We start from the raw sequence: 12,682 nt of genomic DNA, 5'->3' as shown, positions 1-12,682 counted from the left end.
CCACCGTTCAAGTCAGAGGCCACTGAAGTCATTTGCGGCGTGCCACAAGGATCTTCACTCAGCCCCACCCTCTTCAACATATTTATGAGCCCGCTCGCGACCATCGCACGCCAACACAACCTCAACATCATCTCCTACGCTGATGACACTTAACTGATCCTCTCACTCACCAAAGACCCTAACACCGCCAAAAGCAACCTACATGAAGGAATGAAAGAAGTAGCCGAGTGGATGAAGCACAGCCGTCTGAAACTGAATTCAGACAAAACAGAGGTCCTTATCTTAGGCACCTCCCCCTCCGCCTGGGACGACTCTTGGTGGCCAGAGGCCCTTGGAAAAGCACCCATCCCGACGGACCACGCACGGAACCTGGGCGTCATCCTGGACTCCTCACTCTCGATGACCAGACAAGTCAACGCCGTTTCATCATCTTGCTTCAACATTCTTCGCATGCTCAAAAAAACATTTCGCTGGATCCCCACCGAAACTAGAAAAACGGTCACCCACGCACTGGTTACAAGCCGCCTGGACTATGGAAACACCCTATACGCCGGTACCACCGCAAAACTTCAGAAAAAACTCCAACGCATCCAGAATGCATCAGCCAGACTCATACTAGACATCCTGCGTAAAGACCACATTTCAGGTCACCTGAAAAACCTCCACTGGCTCCCCGTCAATAAGAGGATAACATTCCGCCTCCTAACTCACTCTCGATGACCAGACAAGTCAAGGCCGTTTCATCATCTTGCTTCAACATTCTTCGCATGCTCAAAAAAACATTTCGCTGGATCCCCACCGAAACTAGAAAAACGGTCCCCCACGCACTGGTTACAAGCCGCCTGGACTACGGAAACACCCTATACGCCGGTACCACCGCAAAACTTCAGAAAAAACTCCAACGCATCCAGAATGCATCAGCCAGACTCATACTAGACATCCCGCGTAAAGACCACATTTCAGGTCACCTGAAAAACCTCCACTGGCTCCCCGTCAATAAGAGGATAACATTCCGCCTCCTAACCCATGCACACAAAGCACTTTACGAACTTGGACCCGAATGCCTCAACACACGACTTTCCTTCTACACCCCCTCCCACCAGCTACGCTCTTCCAACCAAGCCCTTGCTGCTGTACCTCGCATCAACAAAACCACCATGGGAGGAAGATCCTTCTCCTACCTGGCGGCTAAAACCTGGAACTCACTTCCCATTCACCTTCGCCTCACTCAGAACCACCTAGCATTCAGAAAGCAACTTAAAACCTGGATATTCGACAAGTAATTCCCCACCCTTCTTCAAGCGCCTTGAGACCCTCTGGGTATGTAGCGCGCTGTATAAATTAAATGAATTGAATTGAATTGAATCAGCATTGAAAGTCAAAGGTCCTTCAGGACCTCACATTAGGAAAGTGGTTTTATACTGCAGAACACAGAAGAGCCAAAAAAAGCAGATGTTCTAAAAAACCTAAGGTCTGTATATTGTTAATGGTGGTCATTCATTTTGTTTTCCAGTTTCCAGAGATGGCAGGCTCTGTGGTGTGCTTTGACTGTTGACACTTACGTTTGTCGTCTAGCTGGCCCTATTTTACAGATGCATCTGAAAGATGCGCTATCAAGTAACATAGTTTATTTTAGGTATTTGTAAAATGCACACAACAAAACAAATAATAATTTCACAATGTTGTCTGTGCACCTGTAGTTTTGTCTGGACGAGCATGTGGGCCGGTCCGTGCATTTAAGATGTATGGATGCATGTGAACATTTATCTTCCCTATATATGCCTCCATTGTTGGCCATCAGCGCATGCCTTATGACAAAGTCAGAGTTGGCTTTTTCAATGTTTTTTTAATTTTAGATATCTTCAACTCACTAGATACATTGTTATTTGTATAGGTTTAGTTACACTGTGATTAACCAGTGGAAACTAATGTGGACCATCATTATTGACCCAGCTTCTTTGCCCCAGTCCTTACCTAACACAGCAAATTGGTCATAAAACAGACTCACTGGTATTGAAATTAGTTACCCTTTGAACTCTGCCCACTGGGAGGATAAAAGTATCTCTTGCTTTCTGTGGTACATAAATGAGGATCCGTAGTCCAGGTGTAGTAGTAGATCCCTCTTTATTAGCAGGTAGATAGGTGGCAAGTTATAAGGTAAGAAGATACAAATGAGAAACCCCACCAGGAGCGAGCTACCAGCTGCTCAGCCTGAGATGACTAACTGACAATCTAGCCACAGAAAGGCACTCAAACATTCTATGATGTCACAGGACATTCTGATGAAGTGGTAGAGAGGGAAGAAACATAGAAGGCATTTACCACACATCCTCCTTCGTTATAGAACAACAGAAAGAAAAAAGTTAAAACCAAAGACAAGAATTCAGAGGAAACTGTAGACACAAGAGCAAGGCAAAGAGATAACTTGAAAAGCAGGAAACTTAAGCGTGGAAGCAGAAACAAAGAAAATTAGAAGAGGCATGTAGAAAGATATTCATACAATGCACAAATGGTAATGGTTGGCCAAAACACAAGAATGCAAATTACATTACATGCCCATCTACCCTCCTCAATAAAACAAGGTAGCGACCCTGGTAAGCCAAATAGGGTGTAACAACCAAATGACAAAATGTGTGCAAATGGAAGTAAGCACAATCCGATGTACGCCAGGTCCAGCAGTCCAAGAGAAAAGTAGTTATGAGCAACAAAGCTACAACCACGTCCCTAAAGGAAAAGTACACCTTGTAGTAAAAAAAAAAAAAAAAAAAAATTGACAAACACCCTTAAAGAATTAGGGTGCACCTAAAAGTACAGTTTATAAGTATTTTGGCAACGGTGCAATGAATGAACTAGCAACCTACACAGAAAAAGGGTATACCTTGCAATACAGACTAGTGCAAGACATGCACCAACGACCTTCCCTCTAAGGGTACACCTAGCAAGGCAACCTAAAACTGTGGAAAGACAACTCCCCAAGAAAGAGTACACCAGAAGATATTAGTCTCCTGGAACAAGGAACATAGTAGCCACAACCTAACAACCTCCCCCAATAAAAGGGTACCACATGCAAACAATGTAATACAAAATTGTTTGACGCAAATTCTCCAAATAGTGGCGCTGACCACGCACACCGCCTCCCCAAGAAAGGGTAAAACACAGTAGTCACACACTGACAACCTCCCCTAATAAAAGGGTACACCTAGGAAAACAACGCAAGTGTAGTGTGACACAACAAAGTAGACACAAGCTAATAACCTCCCCTAACAAAAGGGTACACCTTGCAAGACACCCTAGCTACCAAAGTAGGGTACAACACAGGATACACACCCTGTAAGACCAAGACAACAACATCCCCTAGACAGGGTACACCATAAGGAACAACATCACCCTTGAAACCAAAATCGGGCCTTGGCGGGCCCCACAACCTCCCCAAATGAGGGTACACCGTAGAATTAAGATATTGCCCTAGGAAACCAAACTCCCCACGAAAGGGTACAACCTAAAGTACTAGACCACCTAGAGAGAGTTCTGTGTACCTCTAGATGTAGGTCAATGCAACCACCACAGCAGAAGACACTATACGCAAAAAAACACAATGGGAAGAAAAAAAACACTCAAAGAACCTCCCAAAGATAGAGCAATCAGAACAGGAAATGCCCCAAACACACTCCCACACACAACATGCACATAGATACTAATAAGTTCAAGCATAAGCAAATGAATAAACAAAAGACAATAGCTCCGGTGAGCGATTTCTCACCCGGGGTCTTCGTAGACAGCTCCATGTAGAGATGAGCATCGAATGCACAGCGCGATGTAGTTAAGGCTCTTGCTGTATTCCAATGATGCATAAAGCCATAAGGGTGAAAAGTCAGTCACAAAGTCCTTGGGAAACAACCTCTGAAAAGTGACGAGACGTGATGCATTCTGTGTGGAAATACACATCTGGTCTTTCATTTGTAGTTCGTAGCGTTTATGAAGTAAAGAAGTTTGAGATGAGCCGATTGCTTGCACTGTTCAAACACGTAGTCCATGTGATACAAATGGTGAGTATATCCACTAAGACGAAAAGTCAAGAAATGTGAGCATTAGTCAGTTGAAAGGTATTCCACATATTTGATTAGCCGTTGAAACAATAATGGGACTGGCCCTGCAGGGCAGGCTTGAGCGGAGATACTTCTAGATGAGTGACAGCACCAGAGATACTCGTACGGAGATGCGCAGTAACTCCAAAACAAAATGGCGTCACGGCGTTACGTCCGCGCCGGATGGTTCACGGCGAAAACGTGCTGTCGGAAAACAGAAGGCAGTGGCAGAGGAGCAAACATCACAAAAGGAAAGATGACAGCTTCACAAGACAGGTAAGTCTATGTGCGCGCCATGGCAGGAGGCTTGTTCAAAATGTAGCGGTTCAACTGCCAAAAAGTACATTGCATCATGAATGCACATAAAATACCAATTAAAAGTGTCCTCCACTCACCGCTAAATGCAATCCGGCTTTCACTAAGACGAACGTAGGCTCATAAGGAAGACACTGTTCACGAGTTCACCACAATAGTTCACCGCAATGACAAGGAAAACAGGGGAAACTTCACACTGCAGGAGCATAAACATGAAACAGATTGGTTGTAAGGTTGGATGTTGTGAAGGAGGGAAAACTGCTAGCGCCGTGGAAACTCTGTGACAGTCGGAACAAGTGCTGACAAAAAACATCGTGCCCAGACTGTGAGAATAAACAGAAGTCTCACAGTGGTTGTAGAAGAATCGAACTGTCAAGATGCAAAAGTCGTAGAAATTATGTAGGGTCATCAGGCCAGCTGAATCTCAGACACTTTTGTTGCTGGAGGCAGTCAATGTCCAGATGACAGCAAGATGGCAGTTGGCTCCTTCACACAGCAAACGCCCAGGGTACAGGCTGTCCAAGATGAAAAGGACACTGGTGGGGTTTACTGGCCGTTTCTCCTATTCCTTGAAATGATTAGCTTACTACTGTTTTCACTTTAAGTGAGTCCCAGAACAGTCCTTGGTTTCCTTAATGCTGAGTTTCAAGCCTCTCTCCTTGCAGCGTAGGTTAGTCCAAGAAACTTCGCCAAACTGTGGTACATAAATGAGAATCCGTAGTCCAGGTGTAGTAGTAGTTCCCTCTTTATTAGCAGGTAGATAGGTGGCAAGTTATAAGGTAAGAAGATACAAAGGAGAAACCCCACCAGTAGCGAGCTAACAGCTGCTCAGCCTGAGATGACTAACTGACAATCTAGCCACAGAAAGGCACTCAAACATTCTATGATGTCACAGGACATTCTGATGAAGTGGTAGAGAGGGAAGAGACATAGAAGTCCTTTACCACACTTTCCCCCCGATCTTCCTGCTTTGCTTGTATAGATGGCTGGTTCCTTGCAACCTCGCTTTCTGGGGAGCTTGTTTTGCTTCTTCCATCCTATTTTGGCTATGGGTTACTTAGCTTTGTGATCTTCTGAAGCAAGCTTATCTGTGTACTCCATGGGATGCCCAACCGTCTCCCCCAGCATGACACATGCTTCTTGCAATGTCTCCCACAGCATGAGATCTGCTTCTTGCAGGGTCTCCCATAGCATGAGACACGCTTCTTACAAGGTCTCCCACAGCATAAGACACGCTTCTTGTAAGGTCTCCCACACCATGAGACATGTTTCTTGCAAGGTCTCCCACACCATGAGACTGGCTTCTTGCAACATCACCCACAGCATGAGACATGCTTCTTTTAAGGTCTCCCACAGCATCAGATGTGCTTCTTGCAAGGTCTCCCACAGCAGCAGACATGCCTGTTGCAAGGTCTCTCACAGCATCAGACATGCTTCTTGCAAGGTCTCCATGCTTCTTGCAAGGTCTCCATGCTTCTTGCAAGGTCTCCATGCTTCTTGCAAGATCTCCATGCTTCTTGCAAGGTTTCCCACAGCATCAGACGTGCTTCATCTATAACTCTCAGTGGCAGAGGTTCACAGGGGTATTTCCATCACAATTCTTTGTAACAAAATTAAGAACAACTTTACCAGGGAAGTTCAGGCTTCTCCCCCAAGAATCTTTTTGTACAAGCGTGAACCAAATATTTTTAAAATGAGGAGGAAAGGTGTTCCGATTTTTAAAACAGTGTGCTGTTGGCATGAATGTGAGCGTGTGTGTGTGTGGGGGGGGGGGGTCGCACACACCTTAAATGTTTCAAACAGCTAATTAATATAGTCATAATTTACAAGTTCTGGACTCACTCAATGATACTATTAGACAGGTTACACACATCCTCAGGTTCTGGCTTCTCCCAGGTGACAGAGGCCTTACCCTTTGGACATTGAAGCTATCTCTCAGGTTTTACGATTGTGACGTGCTCAAACACTTAGAGAGAAATGCTGACTCATCAGTAGAGGATTTGACTTTAGGCAGCAGAGCTATCCTTAAGGTCACAGAACAGTCTCTCAGGCTACACAGATTTGACAGCACAAGGCATCTGACCGCAGACAAATCCCTCAGGTTACAATATGTGTAGTATTGTATGACTCATTACACATAACATACACAACATTGATCCAATAAGACAGATGCACAGGAGTCCAAACAGAAGGGGGCCCCCCAAAAAAGAGATGTAGGCAGGTTCGCGGGCGAGAACTACATAAACAAAGAAACAGAGGTGAGCCCTGCCTACATTTTTTTTTGCCTCTGAGACCTTAGAGATCTCATCATTTTGCTACGTCCAAAACGCTTCTGAGCCTGACTTGTATCTCATCTGCCTAAACAGGACCGTGTGATTGAAGACATCAGATCTATCAGTTCTTCACCGAAGGAAAACTATCGGGCACGTCCCTCTCAGACGCCCGGACGAACTGACCTGATACCTCAGCTTATATTCGCCCCTAATACATACTGGTAAGTTTTTGACTATATCCTGTGGCCCGTTGAACACTATATCTTGCTATACACTAGGTTTGGCCCCATTTGGCTCCGGGGTTGTGGCTAGCGCCATTTACTACTCCTAATTCAGTATCTTGCCACTTGCCACATAGTATGTCATCTAAGGATGTGGCACGCTATATATGCCTATGAGTAGAAATCAGCGGATATATGGGTCATGTGTCTCTTATCTTACTTTGTGTTTGTTCAATCTCTTTAATGGCTGGACATATTTATATTACCATTCGTTTTATGTTATGTCTCACTGATACTAATGTGCATCTCCATATGTCGTTTTGAACTTGAATTGTTCCCACTAGGCCTCGAGTTCGTGTCCCTATGATAGCTAAATATATTAATGATTATCCTTGAAAAAGGAACTTCCCAAAAAGTCTCACATATATAAGTTGTGAGAGAAATAATGATCTATTGATTTAACTATGCTATAGTGATAGAGATTTTCTTTCACACTTACCAGTGATATATGTGTATATATGCTTTTTATTCACAGATGTTTTGTCCCGTACTCCGTGTTACATCATCGCCCTGACGAAGGTGTGGCCCCTACCGGGTCGGACACCAAAACGCACGCTGGCGTTTATTTTATGGGCAACAGGATTGTTCTTCCCATTTTCAATCTAGCTTGTGTTCCTTGCCCCCACCTTTTCCTTATTGAATGACCTATTTGTCACCTGGTCACCTATTCATGCTCTGGTGTTCATGTAATATTGTGATTATATGTGGAGTTGTGAATGAAATTTGCTGTATGCGCATGAGCGAAGAATGTATCTTTATGAGTGTGAGATTGCACGGTAGATGTGGGACTGTATATTCTGATAATTTGACATATGTGTTTTATCTAATGTTTATTTAATGAAATGATGCACACATTTTTGTAGCACCCTTGCACTCAATCCTGAACTTCAAGAAAAAAAGGAAAAAAAGGAAAAATAAATAATAAAATGAATTGTTTATATATCATGTTGTCTGCTATCTGTCCTGTTATTGGGCTGTTCCGTTTTCTTGGCCAATATTAAGGACCCTTTATATGGCCATATGTATAAATAATTTAGGCAGGGCTCATCTCTGTTTCTTGGTAGATGCACAGGAGTCCCCAAGGGGCTAGAAAGTTCTCATGTCGGGACTCATTTATGAGGTTTTGCCGTAGATCAGTGCTGCAAGGAATTTTGCTGCTCTGCCCTATGTCAAAAGAAAAGGACAGGAATGTGCTGTATCTATAAGATATGGTCCATTCCTGTTTTTTTCCCCAGCGCTGGCACACAATGAGCTGCTGTGCGCCAATGCAGGCACCTTTGCACCATGGTGTAAGGGTGCCTGCATTGCGGGGCTGATTGAATCTGTGCAGGAAGAGTCACTTTCCTGCACAAAATCAATTAATTCAGGTGATTTCCTCTTTCTATGTGTGCTGCTAGAAAAAAGAAAAAAAAACGTATATAAATTAAAACATTTCTCCTCGTTGCGCCTCCCTAATGCCACCCCTGGGTTGGCGTTAGATTCTGACGCATTCCCTGGTTTACGATTTCTCATAAATCTGGGAATGTGTCAGATTCCATGGGTGTTGTCTGGGAACACGCATGGAAGCCCCAGGAAATGAAAAGCCATGTAAAGTGACTTTATGTGGCCTTGTAAATATGCTGAGGTAAACTGCACCACCGAATGTCAAAAAAGTGAAGTTTCGGAGTGGCAAGGGGCCTCATAAATGAGGCCCTTCGAGTCCAGTCACTGAGTTATCTCTGTTCCCTGTCTCACCCTTACCGTTCACTTGGGTTATTTTGATGACCTTTTGTAATTAAAGCGAAAGGAGCAAATCTGGTTCTTCCATAGTATATTAATACCCCGCCTTCATGCACATCTTTCTCAATCCAGCTCTTTTTTTGCATCTCTCCTACCCTCTTTCCTTCTCCTTTACTTTTGCCTCCGTCTCTATTTGGATTGTTTCTCTCTCTTTCTCACTGACTGACTTTGGAGCAGGATTTAAAGATGACTAAATGCATTGCCAGCAGCAAAAAAGCATGTAACTGACATTTCAATCCCCCCCTTAAAATATTCTTTAGTTTTACAATGTTTCGACCAATGCTGCTGACCTAATGTGCTTGCAAACACACAATCTGTTTTGCTAAATGCAACATGTGAGCAGTGTGCAGTACTGTACACACAGTTTGCTAATGCAGGCCTATATGTCCTTGAGCTCTTGCCACTGGGAAGGGATACAGCTCCGCCCCCTCCCCCAGGTAGATCATTGCTGATGGGGGAAGGAGCAACATGCCATAGACACCCTCTTAAAGTGACAGATATTACTTAGTTTGTAACGTCGCAAAGGTCCTATCGTCCTAAAAATAAGGATACGAAACGAGGTGACCCATGCTCAATTTTAATCCTCTCTTGCACCAGAATGGATACTTTTCTCCCCTCTAAAACTCTTTAATGTACATTTCCTAAAATGCAAGAAAAGCGAGAATATTAATCTCTAAGAGAAGGGAAATAAATAGATCAGTTCAATCCCACCTTGAAATCCTACTGAAAAAAGGGGCGATCATCCTGTCCCAGCGAGAAAACAAATACACTGCGGCTTATTTACAAGCCCCTTGCCCCGCCAGCGAGTCATTTTTAATATGGGAAAAAGTGAAGCACCAGTGGTGCAAGGTGCCTGTAAATAAGCCTAGTTATTTGTATTCTTTTTGGTTTCTTGTCTGGGAGGTGTTTGGGGGACGTTTAGACTAGTGATCAACCGAAACAAGATCAATGAGGTCATTGACTCAATCTCATCCAGGATGCAATCTATTCATCTTATAAGTCCGCTAATGATAATAAATGTTATCGTTGATCAAATTATTAGATGCTTAGCTTCACTTTCCCATTAACCTAAACATAACATAGATTTTCGTCAGGGACAGCAACTCAAATCAATTTTGAGTTTCCGGTTCGAACTCGTCTCCATTATGTATGTTCAATAAAATCAAGGTGCCAATAGGGGCCTCCAACCTGTTCTGTAATAAGAGCTACTTATGATCAATAGAAATTATCCTGAGCTACTAATATAATTTGTGCTCTAACATCTTACATCAGATAAGATTACGTTAGTGATTACCCTATGTATAATTACCAGCAGCGATCACCTCTGTGTCAGGCAGGATTGCCAGCAGTATTGTAAAAAGGGCTTTGCAATTTCAGAATGACTTTTCGTGGATAATACATAACAGCCATAGCTTAATTGCCCCTGGCACCAATGTAATAATAATAATAATGTAATAATATTTGAAATAAGCCTCCCCAATGCCACATGATTTGTCATTCAGATATCAGTTTTATATATGTTTTGGAAATTCAAATATCAGCCTTTCAGCTCTGAAAATACACACATTTTCATCTCTAATCTACACTTTTCAATTTTAGTATAAATATATGAATTGAGCCAATCAAAGATCCAAATTTAGTAGGCTGGACTGGACACAGGAAAGCGACTTGCAGATAGCCAGAGAGCTACCAGTAGCTAAGGAGTACTTGTTGGAGAAGCACCTTTACTGCATTCGAGAATGCCAAGAGCCACCAGTAAATGGATGGTTGGCTGCTTTATTCTCCATCCGACAAGCTGGCCATGTTTCAAGACCTTCCCGAATTAGCGATGTCCTGTTGAGTTTCTGCATGGTAATAAGACTCAACCAGTCACCTGGATACATCCAGAGTGCTGGAGTCTAAATGTCAGTTTAAGCAATGAGGATTGCAGGGTATTATTTCCTCTTGAGACAGCTATTAGGCCCCAGTCTGACCTGAGGGTTCTTCTATTGGCGAAGGGTCTTCCAGCACATCATGGACATCAACCTATGGGTAATACTGTCTTTCTCCAGCTTGCACATGAAACCTCTTATACACCACAGCCTCCTTCAACAGACCTCAGACTCTTGGAAACAGAAGGCCCAATCTCAATGTCAGGCAATTCAGTGGAATCATGGCTGGATAGTTAGCATTTCTAAAGGCCTTGACTTGAACCATCAATAGCCGCAAGTTATATTGAAGGACAGCATTGAGGCAAGCTGAGGAGTGATTCTAATTACTAAATACACACAGGGCCTTTGGTAAGTGACACAGGTGAACAGAGCATCCAAAAGAAGGGAATAATTATCAAATATCAGCATCCTCTTTTGAGTCCTTTCCAAATTAATTTGGTGATGGAATGTTCTTCGAACAGTTAAAAAAACATGGAATGCACAGCCAGACCTTGTAGTCACGATAACTTGATTCGTATAAAGGTAGTGGAGCCAGGTCTGGTGGCTCAGTGGACTAATGCTTCCACTGCAGGGGCCTGTGTTCCACCTCATGATCACAGGTTCAAATCCAGGTTGGTCCACTCAGCCTTTTATCAGTCTGAGGTCGATAAAATGAATACCATCGGTTTTGGTATCAATACACATCTGTTATTTAGCACCAAGATACCCAAGGGGGAACATGCGCTTTACAAATACACGTTATGTTATCATCTCCTTGAAGGTAAAAGTATTCAGCCATAGAAACTCAATATTTCTGCTCACTTCAAGAAATGTCTCCTTAGAGAGTCTTTAGCACTAATAAGAGCTTGTCTGCTGCACATTTTTGTGCACTGCTGGGAGCAATGACTGGTTCCGTTCTGCATGTATAAGTGCCCTGCGGCTACGAAAACTAATGCTAAGGGATGAAATAGCTTTTTTTTATGAGGCACACTTTGAGCAGCAGATCTTTAGTGCTGAGAAGCACAGCTTGTCCATTCAGTTGGACGCTGGATTCCTCCAGTGCCTCATTTGCTATCTCTCAATCCATCCATTTTGGAGTATTCGATGAGTTCAATGGTGATCAATTTCTACAGCAGTCATTGTTCCCTGGGCCCTCCTCACCAATCAGGGTGGTTTGCATAACCAATATTTTTTTTATTTTCTACTGCTTAATCTGACAATGTTAAACATTAAGTGCGGATGTTCAAGGAATCTTATTGTCGCCTTATCCTTAAAGTTTCAGGTTGACTGAAACTTTAAGGATGATGAGACAATATGATTATTCCAAAACAATTTTATTGCTTCTCATACATCTAATTCAAATACCCACATTTTATTCAAGAACTCACATATTATTTTGGTTGAGCCCAAGTGATATGATAATTGGTGGGATGAAGACAGGCCCAATGATGAATCATGCTACAAATTGTGGCTGGCGGCTTATTTATCTTACCAGAAGGATATGTACGTACACCTTATACAAACAAGAACTGGTTGCTTTTGCTTCACGATGCCTTTTACATGATAGTGATAGTTGTGGAGGAAGTATTAGAGAGCTCTTAATTTCCTCTCACTCCTTCTGTTTGTGTATTCGACTGGTATGAAGTCACATTCATTCTCTCACCATCTTGCTTGCTCATCCATAATTTCCATGATCAACATCAGTAATAGATAGACAACTGCCACTCTGGCAAGTAGTAAGAAGATGATGAGGTGGATTCCCAATGAGCAGGAAGAGTATTAAAGGAGAAGAAGATTATTTGGATCAGAGATATGCATATGGGTTTGCAGTGGGGAATCTCATGGTGTAGGTAATGTGATGAAGGAGTAATGAATATGCATCAAACCTTTCTGTATGAGTTGGGTGTTGAGTCATATTCAGACAATAATGGTGAGTTGGGAAGTCAGCAAAATGACTTTTCTGTATCCGGCTCCCTTTGAACATATTACAAGTAAGCAGATCCAGACTTTTAACTGTACAGATTCTTCTATTACACCCC

The 12,682-nt window shown here is 43.0% G+C and overlaps 1 protein-coding gene across 1 annotated transcript in view; it reads right to left on the bottom strand.

The window, feature by feature from the left end:
• The window catches only part of LOC147673997 (polycystin-1-like protein 2), a 915,503-nt gene that overhangs the window by 13,929 nt on the left and 888,892 nt on the right, over positions 1–12,682 (bottom strand). The gene's annotated exons all lie outside the window — the stretch shown is intronic.

This window comes from Lissotriton vulgaris, chromosome 12 (assembly GCF_964263255.1).
Source record: "Lissotriton vulgaris chromosome 12, aLisVul1.2, whole genome shotgun sequence".
In the NCBI taxonomy this organism is placed as follows: domain Eukaryota; kingdom Metazoa; phylum Chordata; class Amphibia; order Caudata; family Salamandridae; genus Lissotriton; species Lissotriton vulgaris.
The sequence above is the reverse complement of the archived record's forward strand: the minus strand, read 5'-3'. Positions and strand labels throughout refer to the sequence as shown.